This window comes from Halichoerus grypus, chromosome 7 (assembly GCF_964656455.1).
Source record: "Halichoerus grypus chromosome 7, mHalGry1.hap1.1, whole genome shotgun sequence".
Taxonomy (NCBI): domain Eukaryota; kingdom Metazoa; phylum Chordata; class Mammalia; order Carnivora; family Phocidae; genus Halichoerus; species Halichoerus grypus.
The window spans coordinates 105629923-105641262 of record NC_135718.1 but is presented as its reverse complement, the minus strand read 5'-3'; the positions used below and the strand labels follow the sequence as shown (position 1 = coordinate 105641262).

General features: G+C 40.5%; 1 non-coding gene across 1 annotated transcript; it reads right to left on the bottom strand.

Moving 5' to 3' along the window:
• Positions 1–3515: 3515 nt before the first annotated feature.
• Positions 3516–3677, bottom strand: LOC118551676 (U1 spliceosomal RNA). The gene has a single exon (XR_004925190.1). It is a non-coding gene; the product is annotated as a U1 spliceosomal RNA (small nuclear RNA).
• Positions 3678–11340: the final 7663 nt, after the last annotated feature.

Genomic DNA, 11340 nt, shown 5'->3' with positions numbered 1-11340 from the left:
CTGAATTCTGATTACAATAAGGACAAGTGGAGATTTATAGCCAAGGAGAAGGTGGGAGTCAGAGGATGGAAAATGCCTAAAAGGAAACATCAAGGAAAAGGAGGATTCTTGCTAAAGGCAGGCCATGGTGATAAGATATTGAAGGAGATGAGTAATTTGATGAGATATCAGGGTGATTACTTACAAAGAATAGGGATTCGCTCCAAACTGACATGATTCTTGCTAAAGCTGAACTAAGCAGGCCAAGGACAGGCCCAGTAGAATAGAGGGCCAAGAGGAGCCTGACCAAGGTTTGGTCAAGGACAGTCTTTGTCAGGAATAAAGACAGCTGAATGAAAAAAAGAAGTCTTTTCAACAAATGATGCTGCAACAATTGAATGTCCATATACAAAAGGGGAGAAAAGAAACTGGAATCAGAACTTACACTTTTCACAAAAACTAATTCAAAATAAATCATAAACCTAAACGTAAAATACAAAACCAGAAAACTCCTACAAGATAACAGGAGAAAATCTCAGTGACCTTGGATTTGGCAATGGATTTTTACAACACAAAAGCATCATCTATTTAAAAAAATGATAAATTGGATTCTATTAAGAAATTTTTTTGAAGTCTCCTTAAGAACAACTGTAAGTTATGTCAACCAAAATCTATACATGAACAAATAAATTCATATGATGGTGCTATAAAATGACCAATAAAACAATAAAACCTTTGGAAAATATGATAATAAACACAATAAAATAAGCACATAAAGAGAAAAGCATTAAACATGAGAAAGTAGATATAACCACAGATACAGTGATTTTTAAAATGTAAGAGACCACCATTGTAATTTTCAAATATTAAGTCTGAAAATAAAAATGAGGGGTGCCTGGGTGGCTTAGTCAGTTAAGCATCTGCCTTCGGCTCAGTTCATGATCTCAGTGCTCCGCGGGGAGTCTGCTTCTTCCTCTGCCCCGGCTTATGCTCTCTCTCTCTCAAATAAATAAATAAAATATTAAAATAAAAAAAAAGAAAAAAGAAAAGAAAAATGAAACAGGTAGTTCCCTCCAAAGAAAGACAAACTAGCCAAAATTAAAAGAGGAAAAGAGCTCATTAAATAGATTATCATAGATAGATAATCATAAAATAAACAGAAAAATTAACCATAAGACTTATTCTTCCATGACCAAAAGCACCCAGGCCTAGACAGTTTTATGGGCACTTTTACTCCAACAAAAAGACATAATTATTCCTATGTCATTTAAACCTCCCCAGAGAATAAAGTAAGATGAACGACTTATGTTTCATCCTAAGAGGTTACTACAACCATGATACAAAAACATGGCAAGAATACCACAAAATAGAAAAGAAGGCCAACCTTACTTATGGCTATAAGTACAAAAATCCTAAAATAAAAAGACAGGTAAACTGATTTTACCAACGTATTTTTTTTATTTATTTTTCAGAGAGAGAGTGGGAGAGCACGAGCAGGGGGAGCAGCAGACAGAGGGAGAAGCAGGTTCCCCACCGAGCTGGGGACTTGATACCAGGACCCTGGGATCATGACCCGAGCCAAAGGCAGACACTTAACCGACTGAGCCACCCAGGTGCCCCGAATTTACCAATGTATTAAAAAGATAACCCCTCATGACCAAGTAAGATTTATTCTAGGAACACAAGGATGGTTCCACATTAGGAAATCCATTAATGTGACTTACATTTATAAAGAGTTATTTGGTTATTCTGGTTACATGGTTATTTTGATAGATGCCAGAAAGACATTTGATATAAATATAATATCCATTCTTATAGATATTAATATACATTACTTACACAGGGGAGAGAAGGAACACAAAATGAGAAATATCTATATGAGTGAAATTATAAAAGTTCACTGTGAAACTTCACGTTTTGATATATTTCTATATTGTTTTATTTTTTTCCCCAATGAGCTTGGATTACTTTTCGTAAAAATAATGACAAAAATAACCTTGCATGAAGCACTGAACTACAAGTTACACAGAAAATAATGCAAAGCTTTCTTTAGGCAGTTGTAGTTTATATTAAGTACCAATAAAGAAATAATAATGTTCAGAGAATGAAGAGAAAAAATATGTAACAGAACATAGAAAAAACTATTTTAAAAAATACATGAGCAGGGCGCCTGGGTGGTACAGTTGCTTAAGTGTCCAACTCTTGGTTTCAGCTCAGGTCATGATCTCAGGGTCCCTGGATCCAGCCCCATATGGGGCTCTGCCCTCAGGATGGAGTCTGCTTAAGATTCTCTCTCCCTCTGCACCCTCCTCCCCTGCTGTCTCTCTAAAATAAATAAATTTAAAAAATAAAATAAAGTATGGGGCGCCTGGGTGGTTCAGTCGTTAGGCGCCTGCCTTTGGTTCAGGTCATGATCCCAGGTCCTGGGATCGAGCCCCGCATTGGGCTCCCTGCTCAGTGGGAAGCCTGCTTCTCCCTCTCCCACTCCCTCTACTTGTGTTCCCTCTCTTGCTGTGTCTCTCTCTGTCAGATAAATAAATAAAATCTTAAAATTAAATTAAATTAAAAAATACATGAGAGAAACCAATAGTTATTTAAACAGCTTTAACAAGTATGAGACCTTTGTTAACTATAAAATACTACAAAAACAAAATTGCTGGAAACAAAAAACTGGAAGCAAACAAGATCGCCTTCAATAGGTGAATAAACTATGCTTTATCTGTATAATGAAATATTATTTAGAGATAAAAATAAATGAGCCATCAAATCATGAAAAGACATAGAGGAATGTTAAATGTATATTGCTAAGTGAAAGAAGCCATTCTGAAAAGGCTACATGCTGTATGATTTCAACTATATGACAATCTGGAAAAAAACTATGGAGACAGTAAAAAGATAAGTAGTTGCCAGAGATTCAGAGATTAGGAGAAGGGAAAAATGGATGAAGTGCAAGGGATTATTTTCATGGCAATAAAGCTATTCTTTAGGATACTATAATTGTGGATATATAATACTATGTATTTGACAAAACTCCTAGAACTTCACAGTGTAAAGAGTGAATCAATGTATGAAAATTTAAAGGAAAATCACTTAGAAGGGGGAGAGATCCTAGAATAAAATGCAGTTTTTTTGTTTTGTTTTGTTTTTTGAGAGAGAGCGCGCTCTCGCATACACATGCAGGTGGTGGGAGGGGTGAGGGAGAGAGAAAATCCTAAGCAGGCTCCATGCCCAGGACGGAGCCGGACACAGGGCTTGATCTCACGACCCTGAAATCATGACCCTGAGATCATAACCTGAGCTGAAATCAAGAGTCGGACACTCAACCAACCGAGCCACCCAGGCACCCCAGATTATGACAAAATAATCTAATTGTATTACGAGTTAGCAAAACAACCTCACTAATAGGGGAAAATGGTGTTCATCTAAGTAACTTTGGAAATGAGTAGCCTGTAAGATTATAGTCGAAAGAAACTATCCACAGCACCATACTGTAATTGATAATATTAATTCCCACATTGGGGGTTAATTTTTTTTCCCAGGGGAGAACACAAACAGTCCCCCACTACCACAAATTATGCAGTTGAGTTTCCCACATTTGGAGAAATCACTGGGGTCAGCACATCCTGAGTGCAACGGATAAGCCTCACCTTGGGAAAACCGCTTTTGTGATCATGGCATTTCCCCTGCCAGGTAAGTATGGGGGGGTTAATTTTTGATACTGCTATACTTATATACTAGAATCAATGCATTGGAATTGAAGTAAATGGATGGTGTGTGGGGGGGGAAAGCCAGTTTTCTCACAGTTGAAATGGGAGTTTACAAATAAGCAAGGGGGGGAGGCTAGAAAGATCTATGTGGTAATGGATTAGAGCTGGAGAGAGTATGAACTTCTGTTTAGCTTAATGAATAAAGATAGTTACATACAGAAATAGTTACAGATATATGTATATACACTGGTTAGTATATATACATACACTTGATCTGTCAGCTGAGTAATGACACCCCTATCAAAAAGTACATCCAGCATTCGGATCTTGGATCTTAATACTATTCTCTAATAAAAGGAACCAGCATGCCTTGGAGAGACAGCTGAATCTAGAACTGGGGCAGGAAATATCCAAGATGAACCTGGCCTATCTTTCAGTGCCAGAAAAGAAGTACTAAAAACAAACAAAAAATCACAATGATGAGGTATGTCAGAGGGACACAGGAGCCAGTTAAAAGAGCTCCCAATGACCAAAGCTGATACAATTTAAGCAAAAACATAAAGTAGTATTGGATTATAACCCAAAGTATAAAATAAATATCCATGACCCAAATGGATATAAAAAAAATGACTGACTGAATAAATAAGTAGATGGTGGAGAGGAGAAAATTTCCTATGTAGAAGAATTCCAAATAATTTCTATAGATACTCTGCCTTCATGGAAGTGAAGCATAAATCCCTACTCTTAAGTATGAGCTCTGTAGAGTGACTTCTTTCCAAAGACTGTAGTATGGAAAGAGGGGTGATAAGAGGAAGAAACTTACAATGGAGAAACCTGACAAAGACCACCTCAGCCAGGTGATCAAGGTTGCTAGAAAGTGTTTTTTAAAAAGATCTATTTATTTATTTGGGGGTTGGGGGGGAGAGAGAGGAGGAGAGGTGGGGGGAGGGGCAGAGGGAGAGAAACTCAAGCGACTCCCCACTGAGTGCGAAGCCTAAGGCAGGACCCCATCCCATAACCCATGAGATCATGACCTGAGCTGAAATCACAAGTCGGACGCTCAACCAACTGAGCCACCCAGGCACCCCTAGAAAGTATTTTTAATATAATGTAATGAAAAAGGTAATTTCTCTCTGTGATTTTGCTCCCCAAAATCTACAAGCTCAACCTAATCATGAGAAAAACATCAGACAAATTCCAATTAAGGAATATTCTACATGATATCTGGCCAGTACTCCTCAAAACTGCCACAGTTACCAAAAAATGGAAAGTCTGAGAAACCATCACATCCAAGAAGAGCCTAAGGAGACACCATGCTTAAATGTAATGTGCTGTGGATAGGGTCCTGGAGCAGAAGTATATTAGGTAAAAACTAAGAAATCTGAATAAGCATGCACTTCAACTAATAATAATGTATCAAAATAAGCTGATACCCCAAAAGGACCCACCCATCCCAGGGTGTAGGATGTGGCCTAGCCCTCACACAGAATTTCACCTTACATTCTACTGGCCTGATATGTAGGGAATCACAAGCCTTAAAATTTAAAGTTGTCCTCAACTGAGAATACCCCAAATGATCCCCCAAATACTCCGTGTGGCAGAGGCAAATGGAAATCCTCTCGATGAATGTGACTCCATCCCAGCCTAAAGGTATTGCTAAAAATATTGTTAAAGTATGTGTAAAGGCCGTTTTTAGGCAACAAATAGAATGAGCAATGGAAACTTGATCAAGGCAAAAGGGCCCTGGGTGACCATCAGGTGATACTTTGAGGTGAAGTATCCACAGGCCCTAATGGACCACTGGGCTACTACAACCAGGCACAGTTACTAAAAAGGGAAAATTCCATACTCCCCATACCTCCTCACCTTCCCCCTTTTAAAACAGCCCCCACCCACTGCCTCCTTGCAGACAGTCTCTCTTTTGCTGTCCTTCCCCCCTGGTCCCTTGAAGTGTATCCAATGAATTTCTATCTCCTTTGCTCTGCCTCAGGTGAATCCTGAGCCACTGGCTTCCACCCTATTGGGCTGCCCTACATTTGGGGGCCCCCAACCGATGGGGGGAGACATCGCATTATGGTGACCAGAATAACCATGCACATAAACAAAGGACCAAGGGCAAGAACAAGCAGGAAAACAGACCAGAAAAGAGACACACAAAATTTCAGTAAACAGAATGAGTCGACACAGACCATAAAACTATGCTTACAATGTTTAAAATGATAGGGGGAAAAAAAAAAAAAAGGAAATCCCACTTCTAGTCAGTGTAGTATAACAGAGACCAATTTACTCTCCTGCCTGAACAACCAAAGACTACAAATAAATGAAACAATGGTTATCAAGACACTAGACTTCAGGTTGCAAAGGACAGTAACCCTGAAAGACGGTCAGCAGAAAACGTATTCTCCACAACTGTCCCAGCTTGTTTCCCTGGAAGTTATCAGGTCTCCTCTGCAGAGCCTGTTGGACTCTCTGGGTTGAGGAGATGGAAAGGAGTGGTATGAAAAATGAAGTGGCTAAAGTCGGCTAGACAGAGTACCAAGGAGAGGATTGCATAGAAAGAAAACTTAGAAGATATGCAGGGATATAAAATAACATTTTTTTAAAGTATCAATGTTGGTTCATTAATTATAACAAAAGTACCATACAATGTAAGATGCCAATAATAGGGAAAGCTGGGTGTAGAGTGTATGGGAATTCTCTACTTTCTTCATAATTTTTCTGTAAATCTAAAACTGTTCTAAATAATAAAGTTTATTAAATCACCCAGCAGACCCACGGACCTGTCCGGGGCTTCCCCAGAGTTGGGACGGCACTGACCCAGGGACGCCCCTTCTTCCCGCCTCCCCCCAGCCTCTAACCTCTTCTGCAGGCGCAGCCTCCAGAACCATCTTCTCTGCGATCCTCTGCCCCCGCGAGCAGCCAGCAGAGCATCTTGAGCTTCCTCCTCGTCACCTCGGACCATGAGCTCCCGGCTTCACCCGAAGGACTCCACCGCCTGCGGGCCTCGCACCCACCTCTCTCGGGGCTTCCACTCGGCGGCGGCGAGGTGGCTCCCCAGGGCGTGGGTCACACCCCGCAGCCCCGGGGCCGCCGCAGCCCCGGGGCCGAACCGAACCAGACCCTCTGGACCTGCGGGCCCGGTGCCGCTGACTTCCGGTCGGCCACTTCCGGCACGAGCAGGTGACACCCATCAGGAAGACGCCCAGCACCTGACTCACCTCTGCAGCCTGCGCCGGCGAGTTCCCCTCCAGAGGCCCACCCTCGAGCACTGGCTAGGGGCCCCGGAGCCCAGCAGCCTCTGAGGGGTCCCGCTGCCCACCCCCACCCCCAGCCAGGGCTTCTGCCGGAGCCTCTCCTGCCCGCACTGGGCAGCTGTCTGACCACCCTGCACCCTCTCCGGAGCGGTGGGCCAAATGGAAACAATCAAGCTTTTTTCAGGGGAAAAATAAAATCACACATATACAACTTCTCCCTCTCTGGGTGCAGACTCACAGACTGCCATCCCCACCCCACCATTAGCACACTATTGGAGAGGGGACATTTCTTTTAAGAAACTGCTGCAAATTCAATCAAAACTTTACATTAAAAAATTTTTAAAGAAATGACTGGGGCAAGGAGAGCAAAGAGGAGATAGCAGGAGGCTAGAGAGCTAGGAAGAAGGTCCTCCCGGCTGTTGAAAGAACTCGAGCTTTACCTTAGAGTGGGAAAACACTAGTTTTCAACAAGATGTGCATTTGCAGCAGATCTGAAATTCATACATGATCATGCATTGCAAAAATAAAACTTTATTTTCTGTAACACAACTAGAGTAAAAGTCCTCCCCTAGCAGAAATACACATTTTTAAGGGTAACAATTGCTCTGGGGAAAAAAATTTAATGATTTTTCAATTAACTCAGCTTCTTTAAGAATAAATATGTAGTATTTCTTTCCCCTATTCCTGCCCTTATCCCTTGGTAATAGGGAACAAAATTTCTGGGTGACTTATGTGATGTCTGGTATTAGAAATGTGTGGTCCAGATGCCTTCCTTTGATATTTTGGGCTCTTGTTTTGTGTAATTCTCTTTTCACACTGCATCCTTCAATTTATGCTGGCATCTACTGAAGCATAATTGTTCTGGTCTGGCAGTTGGTATTAGAAAGCAGCATTTCCTGCTGCTAACCTGAGGAAGTATTACCTGGTGGTTAGAAGCCTGAATCCCGGAACCAGATCACAAGATAAAAATTCTAGTTCTGCCATTTACTAGCTTAATCCCTCTGTGCTGAAATTTCTTCTTCTATAAAATGCAGATGTGAATAACACTTACCATACAGAGTTGTTTCTCTGGTGAGGAGGGAGTAAGTTAATATATGTGAAGAACTTAAAACAATACCTGGCATATAGTAGTGCCATGTTAGCTACTATTATTAATGGCCATAGTATCCAACACTGTATTTTTAATAAGTAATATATTTTTAGATATACAAGAAAGTTAAAAAAAATAATAGAGGAGCGCCTGGGTGGCTCAGTTGGTTAAGTATCTATCTTAAGCTCAGGTCATGATCCCTGGGTCCTGGGATCATCAAGCCCTGCTTCAGGGTCCCTGCTCAGGGGGCAGTCAGCTTCTCCCTCTCCCTCTGTCCCCCCATCACTCGTGCTCTCTCTCTCTCTCTCTCAAATAATACATAAAATCTTAAAAAAAATAATAGAGAATTTCTGTGTTCCCCTCACCCAGGTCCCCTTAAAGTTAATATATATAACCATAGCACATTTACCAAAACTAAAAGATTAACGTTGGTGCATTATTATTAAATTAATTCCAAACTTTATTTCAATTTTGCCAGTTTTTAAAGTAATACCCTTGGGGCACCTGGCTGGCTCAGTCGGTGGAGCGTGGGACTCTTGATCTCAGGGTTGTAAGTTCAAGCCCCACGTTGGCTGTAGAGATTACTTAAAAATAAAATCCTTAAAAAAATAAAAAATTTTAAAAATTTAAAATAAATTAATGCCCTTTTTCTATTCCAGGATCCAATCCAGGATACCACATTGTGTTAAATCCATTACATTTCTAAAATATCACACAGAAAATTCTGCTTCTAGCCATGGTGGAGAAATTAATACCAGACTACCAAATATAACCCAAATACGGACAAAATACTGTGTCCAGTCATGAACAACAGTCAGTGCGTGACTGAACATTGCAACAATAGAAACATTTAAAGGGGGTCTCACAATCACCTCACATGTTTGTCAGGAGAGACTTGTGCAGTGGAAGAGGGAAATGGAGGCCTGGTGGAACAGTGGTCTTGTTCAGCTGAGGAAACAGATAAAAGTTAGAGACTTCCTAAGTGGCTAGAATTTGTGCAACAGGGTATCTGAGATGACGGAGGCCAGATGTCTGTGTAAGACTCACTATGGGGCCAGGGCCATGGGCTCGGGGCTACATGAACACAGGACAAGACTGCTCAAGGCCTAGGAGGGGTTACCTGCCACAGAGCTGAGAGCCAAATCACGATCCTACATTGAAGACCCGGCCCAGACTTCTCAGAAGCATCCCTGGAACTTCAGAAAGTTCATGTTTTTAAAGTAAGAACCATGGGCGCCTGGGTGGCTCAGTTGGTTAAGCGACTGCCTTCAGCTCAGGTCATGATCCCGGAGTCCCCGGATCGAGTCCCGCATGGGGCTCCCTGCTCGGCAGGGAGTCTGCTTCTCCTTCTGACCCTCCCCCCTCTCATGTGCTCTCTCTCTCATTCTCTCTCTCATAAATAAATAAAATCTTTAAAAAAAAAAAAAAAGAACCATGATCCAGAGTAAGGGACACATCCTAGGACTAAACTCAAAACTGAAGCCTGACAAGACCAAAAGGATCTACCAGTAGTTCAAATGATTGCAAAATAAAAGTCAATATTCCTTATAGAGGAGAAAGTGATAATCCAGGCTCCCAAAAGCATAGTGTCCACAATCTATTATAATAGATACATGTAGAGGCACCTGGGTGACTCAGACTGTTAGGTGTCCAACTCTTGATCTCAACTCAGGTCTTGATCTCAGGGTTGTGAGTTCAAGCCCCATGCTGGGCTCCACCCTGGGCATGGAGCCTACTTAAAAAAAAAAAAAAAAAAGTGTTCATGTAATAGATACTTGTATGTTTACAAATATGTAAGCACAAAGGATAGGAGTTGTAAAAAACAAACTACTTTGTTATAAGGCTCATACATTTTATATAAAGTATCACATAATATTCACTGTAAGATGACTATGATTGGTATGCATACTGTAATCCTGATGGCAACCCTAAAAAATAATGTAAAGAAAAATAGCTGAAAAGCCAACAGAGTGATTACACTAGAATACTAAATTAATATTCTATTAACCCAAAAGAAGTCAGGAAAGGAGAAAGAGAAAAACAAAATAACAACATTGGCAAATTGAAAGCAAGTAACAATAAGAACAGACCTAAAGCCAACCATATCCATGATTTTATTAAACGTAAAACAAAAATAAAACTAGGTTAAAAAGAAAATGATTAAAAAATATATATCATATAAATGGTATGCAAAAGAAAGCTGAAAGAGTTGTGTTAATATTAGACTTAACGGACTCAAGACAAGAAGAATTATCAGAGATAAAGAGAGACATTCATAATGATAAATGAAGAAGACATAGCAAACCTAAAATGTAGGTGGCTAATAACTGAACTTAAAAATAGATGAAGCAAATCTGACTGAACTGAAGAGACAAATAGACAAATCTACAATCATAAGTAGAAATATCAATTTCCTCTTTAATAACTAGATAAAAATCTAGACGGATGTGGGGGACCTAAAAATAATCTAAAAATAATTATTGGACACTCTAACTTTACTCACCTTTAGAGAACAATTTATCCAGTAATAGCAGAATTCACATTCTTCCCACTTGCACATAAAAGCATTAACCGAGATAGACCTTATGCTGGGGCACAAAACAGCTCAATATATTGTAAATTTGCAATTTTACAGAATATGCTCCATAAACACAACCACATTAAATCAGAAATCAATAACAATTAGATATTTTTAAAAGTCTCAAGTATTTACAGGTTAAACAACAAATTTCTTTTTTTTTTTTTTTTTTTTTTAAAGATTTCTCTTATTTATTTGACAGAGAGAGAGAGAGCACAAGCAGGGGAGTGTGAAGCAGGCAGAGGGAGAGGGTGAAGCAGACTCCCCAAGGAGTGGGGAGCCCGATGTGGGACTCGATCCCAGGACCCTGGGATCATGACCTGAGCTGAAGGCAGACGCTTAACCATCTGAGCCACCAGAGCACCCCAACAAATTTCTAAATAGCCAGAAAAGAAACCATGTGAAAAATTAGTAAGTACTTGAAACTAGTAGTAAACATGTATTAAATGTTTTGAATAGAGCTAAAGAGTACTTACAGAAAGTTTATCAATCTTTGTTGGGGAAGGTCATCAAAAAGATGTGACCATCAGTTGACCCATGAGCTGGACCTGGGCACTCCGATGGAGGCGCCTCGCTCCCTCCCCTGTCCCTGGAATGTGGGTTCCACTTGTCTTTCCTGCTCCCAGAGGCTTCTCCAAGCACAGAGCCTTGAGATGGTGATATGTTGAAAACACCTGCATGGCATATGTGACTGAGCCCAGTTGGGGCTTCTTTATAAACTTAAAATTTGGA